At 38.1% G+C, this 12,053-nt stretch overlaps 1 protein-coding gene across 1 annotated transcript in view; it reads left to right on the top strand.

Annotated features, from left to right (window-relative positions):
* The window catches only part of kif6 (kinesin family member 6), a 238,135-nt gene that overhangs the window by 142,401 nt on the left and 83,681 nt on the right, over positions 1-12,053 (top strand). The window lies entirely within an intron of this gene.

The following is a 12,053-nucleotide window of genomic DNA, read 5'->3' as shown; positions in this document are numbered from 1 at the left end:
ACAGTATGTTTCTTTAATGAATTTTGAATTCTCCATTTCATGACCATTTCATTTACAAAATGCATTTGCATCCCAGAGGAAAGAAAAAGAAAAACAAGTCTTTTTTTCTGGCTTCATAGAGTTTGCACTTGACTAATTGGGGTTTAGGTCAGGAAGCAGACAGACTGGCTAAACCGACCGTCTGCTAGCCACCTCACGTCACAGAAATTAGTTAATTATCAGCACATAGAGACTCTTTCACCTAGATATAATACTATAGAGACTGTTTCTGTTCCCAGAACTAGTAAAAAAAAAAAAAAAAAAAAAAATGGCCAAAACAATTTAAGGGTAACAATTTAATGGATGTTCAACAAATAAAAAAACAAAAACAAATATAACATATAAACAAATGATAAAGCTTTACTTAATTAATATCAGATCCTAGAACCTAGATGTGCAGAATCCTGGCTAAAACCAGATGATTACATTACTTTAAAGGGCTCATATGATGTTGCTAAAAAAGCATTATTTTGTGTATTTGTTGTAATGCAATGTGTTTATGCAGTTTGAGTTTCAACAAACATATTATTTTTCACATAGTGTACATTATTGTTGCTGCTCTCTGCTCCACCTTCTGAAACGCTTTGATTTTTACAAAACTCATCGTTGATGGCAACCGAGGTGTTCTCTGATTGCCCAGCTATCCGATGCATTGTGATTGGCTGAATACCTTGTGTGACGGAAATGTTACACCCTTTACCATGCCATTTCTTGGTGCGACAAGACAGAAACAATAAAACCCATTATAAACAAGGCATTTGTTGCATCCAGTGGGGACATAACTACTGATTATAATAACTCATACTGTCTTTTTACACGGTGCGTCGCACCCCGTAAACATAACACCTTGTCTGCATTTGCGATCATAGAACGAGAATAGTCAGTATTCTTTAAATATGAAATTGTACTTACAGGCCGTCAGTTAGAAGCACAGACTGTCCTTGCAACATTAGAATTGACCCACTTTATAGCCTTAACCCTTTGTGTACCACTGGCATTGTAAGCTGCTCTCCCAGGTTCAAGAAACAGTCTTCCGTGAAATGTGCATCACCCATTCGAATATTTGCGTTGTACTGTTCCGGAGCAGTGTTATAAATATAACATAACCACTGATTTCTAGTTTTGTCCTCATTTGGAAGGCAAACAAAGTACTTTCCCTTTAGTAATGAAACACACAGCGTCTCCACAACATGGCGGCTGAAACACTACTATGTCCGTTAAAAGTTACGCCTTCTTTCTTTCCATATACATATGGGAAGTGTTATGCTAATCTACAATTTGTAGCAATATTTTCAGTATTTCTCAGAGGTCGGGTTTTAAGTATAATTGATTTGAAGTAATGGTGCTTCATATAACATTACTCATTGTCTAAATCATACTCTAGATTTAATACTGTCACATGGAATTGATGTAAATGGCATTGAAATTCTGCAGCAGAGTGATGATATCTTGGATCAATATATAGTCTTGTGTATACTCCATATAGGTACAACTGTAAACTTAACTCCTTGCTATGATAGAACCATAACTTTTACTACAAAAGACTGATTTGCAATTAATGATGGTTGAGACACTTAGTAAAGTTTGAGGAAAACATTCCAACAGCGTGTTATAACGAGCACACTCGTGTCCTAAAATGCCCGGAAAATGGAGCGCAGTTGGAGGAAAACAAAACTAGAGGTATTTTGTACTGCTGGCGGCAAAGTACCCTATCCTACAGAAAAGCCTGCTAGATCTGACTACTTTTCGTCTCTTTTAGGAGAAAACAAACACAACCCTAGGTATTTATTTAATACAGTAACTAAATTAACAAATATATATATATATATATATATATTAGGGCCGGGACTTTAACGCGTTAATTTAGATTAATTAATTACACAAAAATAACGCGTTAAATTTTTTTAACGCATTTTAATCGCAATAAGTTTTGCACCGCGGAACGTTTCTCACTGGGTGAGATTCGGCGGACCGATTATACTGGAGCACAAACTAGCGTTCAGAGTCAGACAAGCCAAAGAACTTATACCAAAGAAGCTGCGTCCGTCCTAAATAGTATTGAATGTCCCAAATCGTAGTATGTTTAAAAAGTATTCCAAAGATTCCCGGATGGTCTACTACTTAACGATCAATGCACACTCTTAACTGCTAATATTGCCCGCAACACACTGCGCCGTGAACGAGGATTCGATTAGAACTACAAACACGCATAAAAAGTGTTAAAAAACTACAAACATGGAGGATATACGCGACCAACGGACAGGTAGAGAAAGGGGTTTGAGTGATAAATAATCAGTGTGTAACCTGATAAAAACTTTTTTTTAAATGTTATCCACGTTATATTCCATGTGCAGCAACATTTATAATGATAGGTTTGGTCATTAACGTTTAAATGCATAATTAAGCAAACACAAGAGCAGAGTTCTCGGAATGAAAGACTCGTTAAAGAACGTGCCTCTTGCTACCCTATGCTTGCTACACTTAATGGCAATATTGCACTGGTCTGTTGGACTTGGTTGAACAAAAATAAACAATATTTTGTTGCTTAAGCTTATGTATTCAGTCATTATTCAATGGTATACTAAAAATCCATGTAAAAATCTTAATTCTCACTGTTCTCAGGTCAAATATTTACATGCGATTAAAATGCGATTAATTTCGATTAATTAATTACAAAGCCTCTAATTAATTAGATTAAATTTTTTAATCGAGTCCCGGCCCTAATATATATATATATATATATATATATATATATATATATAGTAGGGGTGGAGCCGAACCCGAATACGGTATTCGGAAAGTCACAAATAGCGTGTTTTTTACAAATACTTATTTCGAACAAATACTTAAAAAAATATTTGTATTCGGGAACAAGAAAAACTTTATATCAAAAAGCTGTGTTTCCTCATGAGACCGCAGTGCATGCCCGCATGAGTGAGTGAGTGACATTCAGGAGTCGGGGGGTGGGGGTAAAAGAGGTGACTGACACAGTCTGCCACACACAGTAACAGAGAAGACTCGGCTGAGCGAAAAAAGACTTCACTGTATCACTATTTTTGTTGTATAGATTTTTGTACCTTACCTGGGTTCCGGAGGCAGTTTATAACTTTCGGGAAGCGGAGTTTGATCGGGAGATTATTCCATTAGGGGCCGTTCACATGACGCGCAGTATGCGCGCTCATAATTGAAGCGTCGCCATCGCGACACGCTCGTTTTTTCCAGGCGCGTACGCGCCGCATCCAGATAAAAACATCTCAACTTCTCAGTATGCCGCGAGCGCACCGCGGGTCATGTGACAGGAACCAAGGAATCAGCTTCTTCCTTTCACGAAAAACATTAAAAGCTTAGCCAAGATGGAGAAACAGCCGATCATAACTGTTACAGGGATAACAGTTTTTTGTAGCAGGTCATGGTTGCTTAGCAACGGCAGACGCCAAGAGAGGGCAAGCTGCAGAGCGCTTTGGAAAGAAGGAGAAAACGGCGCGCCTAGCGTTTTCTAGTGTCACTCATTATTTTTATGCCTTTTTTGAATTTTACTCGAATACAAATACAAATACAAATACTTTTCCCCCCTCAACAAATACAAATACAGATACAAATACCGGCTGCTTGGCACACCCCTAATATATAGCATCAACAATCAATTACATTTCTCAACAGCACAACAGTAATGACTTTATGAACTACTTTACTTCCAAGATCGATACTATAATTGTAACCATGCAGCTGTCAGCCACAGTATCGCATCAGTGCGCTCTAGATCCCCTGAGGAACAGTTCCACTCATTCTCTATAGGAGAGGAAGATTTGTTGAACTTGTTAAATCATCTAAACCAAAAGGGAAATGTATATATATATTTACAATTAATTATCATTAATTACAATTATTTATATCAGCTGCCAGTAGTAACTGTAGCAGAATTAAATTGCCATCAACTAATCTGTTTGTCCTGCAAACATTCAGTGTAATTTCATATCAACTCTAAGAAAGGATATTTTCTTTGCCACAGAAAATAACTTCGCTACTGTATTGATGCATTACAGCATGTAGCTAGATTGGATTGTAAATGGGACATTATTCACAATTGGTGACAGAATCAGAAACTCATGTAATTTGTGCACAAAAGTTTTATCAAAGGGCACCCATTATGCAATATCCACTTTTAGAAGGTGTTTGGACATAAATGTGTGTTGGAATTGAGTGTATACAAGCATCTTATTATAATAAAAATACATCCATTTTTTTTGTTTTTTGTTTTTCTTAAAATTAAATCAGGCTCAAAAAACAAGCCCACCGCTATTGACTGACAGGCACACATTACCATGCCCTTAGCTCTCATTGTGTTGTGCCATGTCCGCCATTTTGTCTGAAAGCCATGTGCCATCAGGAACAAACTTGTCTATGCACAACTAGGATTTGGTTTTACAAATGTTTGTAAGAGTTTATTTATATATCTTTTTGTAAAGTTTATTATCATTTTTATATACCTATAAATAAAATAAAGTAATTACATCATGCAAGGTTTCATGGATTACTTGACGAATATAACAAAAACAGTAAGGTACAGAGTTTATCTTGTAGGTCTTTATCTTGTTTTATATACTGTAGGCTATATAAATTACAGGCATCAGGTAGCTGCTATTAATATGCTGAATGCACACTCGCATTTTACTTTCACTTTCAACATTTGCGATTGCATGTGCTTCGTGTAATGTTATACTATAGCGGCAGTACTTACCACACATTTTACAAGTTCAGATGCTTGTCACTGGTGCTCAGGATCTGCAAATCAATCGGCAACGTCCTCATCTCTCCTTACTTTGTTTATGTGGTAAGTGAAATTGTATGTACTGTAATGCAACAGTCTACTGCTAGCAAGAAGATAACCATGTCCCTTTAGTGCAGAGGTTGGGAACCTTTTTTCACCAAAGAGCCATTTTTTATTTTTTGGCAAATGCATTTAAAAAAAAAACAAAAAACAAAAAAAACTATATATTCTAATAAAAAAATAAAGGTTTTCAATAACAAAATCTTTATTTGTTCATGTACAACTCAAAAATAAACAAATATGAAGCATCACATGCTGAATGCATGAAAACATGCACATTTTAAAATTCTATTTAATATTTTCACAAATACAATTTAAAATAAAATAGTATTTTACTATAAAAATAGTATTTACTTATTTTGGCTTTTGCCCACAGGGTTTTATTTTACACACGGTCACTTAATGTGTTTTCTATGATCGGATATCTATCGATCATAAAAAGACCAGGCGTAAATCTGTTGCTTTCCTTGATGTGATCTCCTTTAAATTTAAATATGCGGGAATTAAAGATCGGATTTAAATCAGTTTTGCGACGACAATTGATCTGAGCAAACCAGACAGAGCAGAGTACATAGCTTTGAATAAAAGCAAATGTTTCTGTCCAACTTGCTGGTTGATGCTCCAGTCCTCTGAATGTTTTCTTTTCGCCATCACCACTTACAATTGTTGCAGTTGTTGCTTGAATCTGCGTGCTCAAGGTGTTGTGACACTTGAACACATCATCGCATATGCACATTGGTCGGAGCAACATAATAATTATTGTCAACAGACTCTGTTGACTTTCTTCCTAACTCGCTGTACAAAAAAGGAAATGTACTTTTATTTTCTGCAGGGAACTTTTTTCTAGTGACGGCAGTGGTGGAGGTAACGAATTACAACTACTCACGTTACTGTAATTAAGTACATTTTTTGGGTATTTGTACTTTCATGAGTACAATTTTAAGTCTGTAATTTTACTTGTACTTGAGTACAAATTAACCTGAGTAATTTACTTAATTACTTTTAAAATCTAAATTAGTTACAGAGTACTGCAATTTGAATTAATATTTCAACCACTGACCGGCATTTCGGTAGCCAATAAAAATATCTCTTCTTAACGGACCAATGAAAAGCCTGGTATAGTATTTGAACTGAAAAACAAGTTCTACCAGAGAGACTCTGAGGCGATAGAAATTTGAACATATTTATTTGAATGAATGAATAAGACAGAAGGGTTAAATGGTTTCTTTTGGCGTGGGCTCCATCCTTAATCCGTGACTGAGGTAGACTGCATTTCCTGCCTGAAGATGAAGGCAGGGGAGAGCCTTCCCCCACGTGGTATGGATGGTAGCCAACCTGGTGGTGGTGGGGAGGATGGAGGGGAACTTCGGGTACGACACCTAGGGGCAGCAGGATGGAAGAGTAAGTTTTGGACTTTTATTCAAGGCGTCAAGCTGCTATTGGTTGACGAGATAATCATGAATTAGAGTCATCCTGGTAGAACTTTACGCTAAAGCTTTCATTTCTACCAGAGAGACTCTGAGGCGATAGAAATTTGAACATATTTATTTGAATGAATGAATAAGACAGAAGGGTTAAATGGTTTCTTTTGGCGTGGGCTCCATCCTTAATCCGTGACTGAGGTAGACTGCATTTCCTGCCTGAAGATGAAGGCAGGGGAGAGCCTTCCCCCAAAGAAAAGAGCCCGAAGTACGAGTGATAATGGAAGGGTTAAGATTGCGTGAAAGGGGAAGCCTTGTGATTTAAATTAAGAAGCCACGGTTGGCTTCTAATAATAGCCTCGATAGGCTATGCAGGGATGTCTTTAAAGGGGAGGAAGGCAATCTGCGACGGGTTAAAAGCCACGATTGGCTTATTTTAAATATCTGATTCATTAACCCTCTGGGGCCTGAGGGTGTTTTGAGGCCCTGAAGAAGTTTGACATGCCCTGACATTTGTTGTTTTTTCAGTATCTTAAAAACATTTTAATGGCTAAAGTCTGATTACATTGTAATCAGCACATATTGGGCTACAATAATATGTAAGCAACATTAATGTACATGGTTGTGTTTTTGAGAAAACTACGTTTATGCGTGGTTAGTGAAAAACTAAAGTTTTGAAGTCACTGAAATAAGGCCATGAAGCACATATAGGACATTTCTTTACAAGACTTTTGATAATTGGATGTCGTAGGCTAGAATTTTATCAACCAAATGATGTGAAAATCATCTCGTTCACTCGTTCAGAAAAAACAATATATTGATGTAAATTTTCTAAAACATGTTTTGTGATCGCAAGGGATTATTCATAGGTGTGGCAATGGCCCATGAATATTTAGCAATTCACACCTGAAAGACAAAAGAGCCCTCCCTAATGGCCCCATCAATGACTGACTTGACTAGCAGAAGAAGAAACAATGTGAGAAGATTAAAAAAAAATCGTTTTTTAGATTATTTGTATTTTATTTACAACACAGTATAATCAAAACATACATAATGATGGTCAAAGACACAATATTGAGCTCCCTCATCTAACCACACAGATGTGCACAGACTTTGTGGCATTTCTGAAAACTTTTTCTGAATTCAGTTCAACAAATAAAACAAGTAAATCTTACCTGATATTAAAGTGTGTGCACTTTAAATATCTGTATTTGTACTGTATTTTTATCTGTATCATCTGAAGTTTGTACAGCGCTCTCAGAGGAAAACAGTTTGAAGAGACTCAAGGAAAGGACAGCAAGATTCATCTGTTGAGCAGGTTTCTGAGCACTAAAAACAACAAAAGCAAAACATCTGTGAGCCTATTCATATTAGGAGCATCTATAATAAATAAATACACACACATACACTACCAGGCAAAGGTTTGGACACACTTCCCTTTACAGGGGAATAACTGGTATATAGTATATAGTCATAGATTCTAGCATTTGTACTAATGTAAAAAAGGACATGTAATATCTGAGAAACTAATAATTATCGTTTAGCACTATATTACTAATAAACGTGATGTAAACATACATTCAGTGTAAGCACACATATTACTTTTACACCCTACTGTTATACAATAAAATAAATAAATAAATAAGTATGATTCTACAGTCATAAACATATCGTCATAAATGCATCTCACAGTCATAATCGCATAGTTTTTCTAGAACATTATAAATATCCTGGCATCGTGAGAGATGCAATGCAATCAAACGTACTTCATAATGTTTCATTTGATAAAGTCAGGAATTTTAGTTTGGAATAAGTCTAACTAGTAAAATGTGTACACGTTTTGTCAAAGTAAATAACAGCGAAAGCTAGTAGGAAAATGAAAGTAAGACTTACTCATGTAAATGTCTCCTCCTGCTGGGTTTGTGTTGCATCGCGTCCTTCTTGTGATCGTGGTAAATATAAGTCTTATTCCTCACAGCATATCTTCATTCAGAAACAAACTGTAACCAATATGAACTTGAAGTCATGTTGCTTTGTTTCGGTGATGTGGGAGTTTCCTCGCATACAGATACTCCGGTCCTTGCCGCGCTTGTAGCACATGGCTAATTTGCATATCTAAAGGATTTTCGCTAGTGGGCGCGGTCACATTAGAGATAATTAGTTGGAACTGGATGGACTAGACATCTCATTGGTTTCATATAGATTAATTTATCACAGATTATTTGTTTTTGATCAAACTTACTTTGTTTAAAAGCATAAATCTCAAGCTTTCAGTAGATATCACTTTTCTGTTTGTGTGCTGAGTATTCACCGAGTTTGAATGATTTAAGTGACGCATTTCTAAAAGCAGTTCGCGGAGACGGAGAAAACAGAAATCACCCTGTTTGTTTTCTTTATTCTAAATAAAAAAGCACAACTTTCTGCTGTTCTTGTGAGTGTGCACAAATAAAAGTACACACTCTACAGTTTCCAATGATGTATATCTCTAATTTGTATGACTAAAACCGACAGAGCATTTTTAGTGTCTTTTGCGCTGATCTAAAAAAAAATGAGCTCGTATCGCCGGCGATACAGCCGGCCTCAGGGAGTTAAACAATATTGATAATAATTAGTAATGATATAGTTGTTCTTAGTAAAAGTAATATGGGCACGATTGACTTTGCTAGCTGAAGCCACGATAGGCTCCCACGGTTAAGCCACGACTGGCCGTTCGAGCAAGTTCCGAACTTTTAAAGCCACGACTGGCCGTATAGCCTCGATTGGCTTGATGTGAGGGACCACGTTAGGTCTTGGGAAAATAAGCGTGCCACGATAGGCAATGAGTGTAAGCCGGGACGGGCGTCGAGCCTCGGTATTGAAGGCTTATCGTGGATAATAAAATAATCCAATGACATATTGTAAGAGTGTGTTATTGAAAATAAGAGCTAATAATAATTAAGACGATGGTAAAAGCCACGACTGACTTTCGGTAAATGCCACGACTGGCCGTTTAAGCCGCGCAGGCTTGAGGAAGGACCATGCTAGGTCGAATAAATTAGTAAAGATAAACATAAAGGAGCGGACGGCTTCGAGCCGTTATTGCCACTGGCGTTATATTGAAAGCTTATCGTGCATAATATAATAATCCAATGACATATTGTAAGAGTGAGTTATTGATAATAAAGCTAATAATAATTAAGACGATGGTAAAAGCCACGACTGACTTTCGGTAAATGCCACGACTGGCCGTTTAAGCCGCGCAGGCTTGAGGAAGGACCATGCTAGGTCGAATAAATTAGTAAAGATAAACATAAAGGAGCGAACGGCTTCGAGTCGTTATTGCCGCTGACGTTAGGTTGCTGATTATAGTGTAGGCTTAGTCTATGAGATTACGAACGTTAGTATGATAAAGAAAATGCAAAGACGTCATATTAGTTGTAGGCTATAACGACGACGATAAGTAAAAGCATGATTGACTTTTGGTAACTTTAACCACCATAAGTAACAAACAATTCGACGTAAAACCACCACCAGTAGCTAGCGAATTCAACGTACCTTTATGATGTGAGAGACTGCTGTGCATTCAGGACCTTATGAAATTCTGATCTGATATACGTTTCGTATGCCGAAGAAGACCATCTTCCGAGCTGTTTGATGGTAGACTCTGGAAGACTGGAACCCCTCGTTCAGCTGCCGTAGTGGCAGCGCCGATGCGGAAAGAGTGGCTAGTATAAATATCGGGTGAAGGACCGGCGGCTGTCGAGGTGGTTGACGAATGAATTCTAAACCACCGTTTAGTAATGGGTAACCCACTTAAGAGAAAGAAAAGAGGTGACATACCAGAAGTGCGCAGCCGTATTTTGAGAAAGTTGAGCATAGAAGCGAAAGGGCATAGAGAGTAGCCAAATTTATTTTGAAATTGTGACACCAGACCCGGGGAATCTGATTTTGAGAGTTTAATCAACAGTGAAAAGTTATTAGGTGAAAAGTGTAGGTCTTGAAATAAATCTTTTGTTGGATCGAAACAATTACTATCGGAAGTAAACTCACCAATGCGCGAGAAACCAAAGAATGCAGTTTAAAACGTAGCTTCGAGCAGAGCGTTGGAATAGTTGTCAAGTAAGCCGTTACGAAGTTTTGAGACTAAGGTCTGAAGTATACGGAGTGTGATAGGCTGACGTTTAGCTTTGAACACGGATTTTGACATACCCTGGAGAAGTAATCAAATGAAAGGGGACGAAAATAAGCTGGGGCAATTAGGGATATTATACCTTGCGTGGAATAGAACACCAGCCGGAATTTTACATATAGTTGAAATATTAAGTTGGCATGATTAAAACAGTACGTGAGGAAAGCACACACGGTCGAAATTAAAATGGGAAGTAACGGAATTTGATAGGTGAAGCAAAACATGATGAACCGGGACCAAGCCGAGTTGTATGCTTTGAGAGTTGACAGTGCTACGCCTTTGCGATGTACGATTTGGCAGAATTTAAAAGGTTGTTAAAATCCAAAGGCCTGTTTAATTCAAGAGAATTTGTTGCAGCGTGGGCACGGCGTCGGATCCTTGTTGGCCGTTGGGTAAAGTCGTCGGAATACCTGCAAACGAGAGCGAGAGAGAGCGTCAGCTTAGGCATTAAAACGACCTGGAATGTGTTCGGCTTTGATGATAAAATTGTGCGTCATGGATTGCCAAGTTAGACGTCTTAAAATAGACATGATAGCCGGGCAATGCTAACGACCTTTGTTAATGATGTGGACAGTGGCTTCGTTGTCGCAAAACAAGGTAATACGTTTCCGTAACCGGGCTGAGCCCCAGAGAACGCTAGCAACCGCGATAGGGTAGATTTCATAGAGAGCGGACAAGGTGGATTTTGAATGAAATAGACAAATCGTGAGGCCACTTTTCTGCGAACCACTGCCCTTGGAAGAATCCCCAAAAATCAATAGAAGTGGTTGCTTCGGTATATAGTTCGGAGCGTTGGATGATTCGGAAACGTCGTTATAGAAGGAAATGCCATTCCAGTTGTTTAGAGAGACCAAAACCTAAGGTCTGAAAAACAACCGTCATCTAGGAGAAGCGAGTCGCTTAAATTTGCAACTGAATGAGCCAAATGCAGCATGCGAGATATGAAAGAACGACCTTGTTGAATGATTCGCATTGCGAGTTGAGACTGCCGAGAAGAGAAAGCAAGTCACGTTTGGAAGTTAAGCGAGACATGAGGAACGATTCCATAACAGACCTGATTCGGACAAATTTTTTGGTGTGGAAGAGAAGCTTGCATCTTAATAGTATCCAGAATTATGCGAGAAATTCGAGACGTATGACGGGACCGATTGTTTTTTCTTCTGACGAAGGAACACCTAAGTCGCAAAAGACTTGTTAGAGTATCGAGCACGAAGCTTCAGAAGGAGGAAGGTCGATTAGCAGAAAATCATCAAGCAAATGTAACGCGAAAGGCAGCTTGCAAATATTTAAAATAAGAACAAACAGATTCATTAAAGTTATTGCACAGAGGTATACCATTGAATTCATAATTGGACGGCCTTATATGGCGAGCGCGGGGTTTGCGGGATCAGCACCATGGAGAGCGCCCGGAGCACGGCAAGCGTGAACTTTAGGGCAGAGAGAAGCGGAGTGACCGTGGGAGCTACGAACAGCTCGAGTCAGAGTTTTTTGGCCTCCGAAAAGTCGAATAAGCAGGTCAGAGTCAACCAACGAAGGCAACAGGAGAAGCAGCTTTTGCTGAAAAAGACTTGTGAGACTCGTAAAATAAGGTCCCGCC

This window comes from Garra rufa, unplaced genomic scaffold (assembly GCF_049309525.1).
Source record: "Garra rufa unplaced genomic scaffold, GarRuf1.0 hap1_unplaced_004, whole genome shotgun sequence".
Classification (NCBI taxonomy): Eukaryota; Metazoa; Chordata; class Actinopteri; order Cypriniformes; family Cyprinidae; genus Garra; species Garra rufa.
This window is presented reverse-complemented; position numbering and strand designations above follow the sequence as displayed.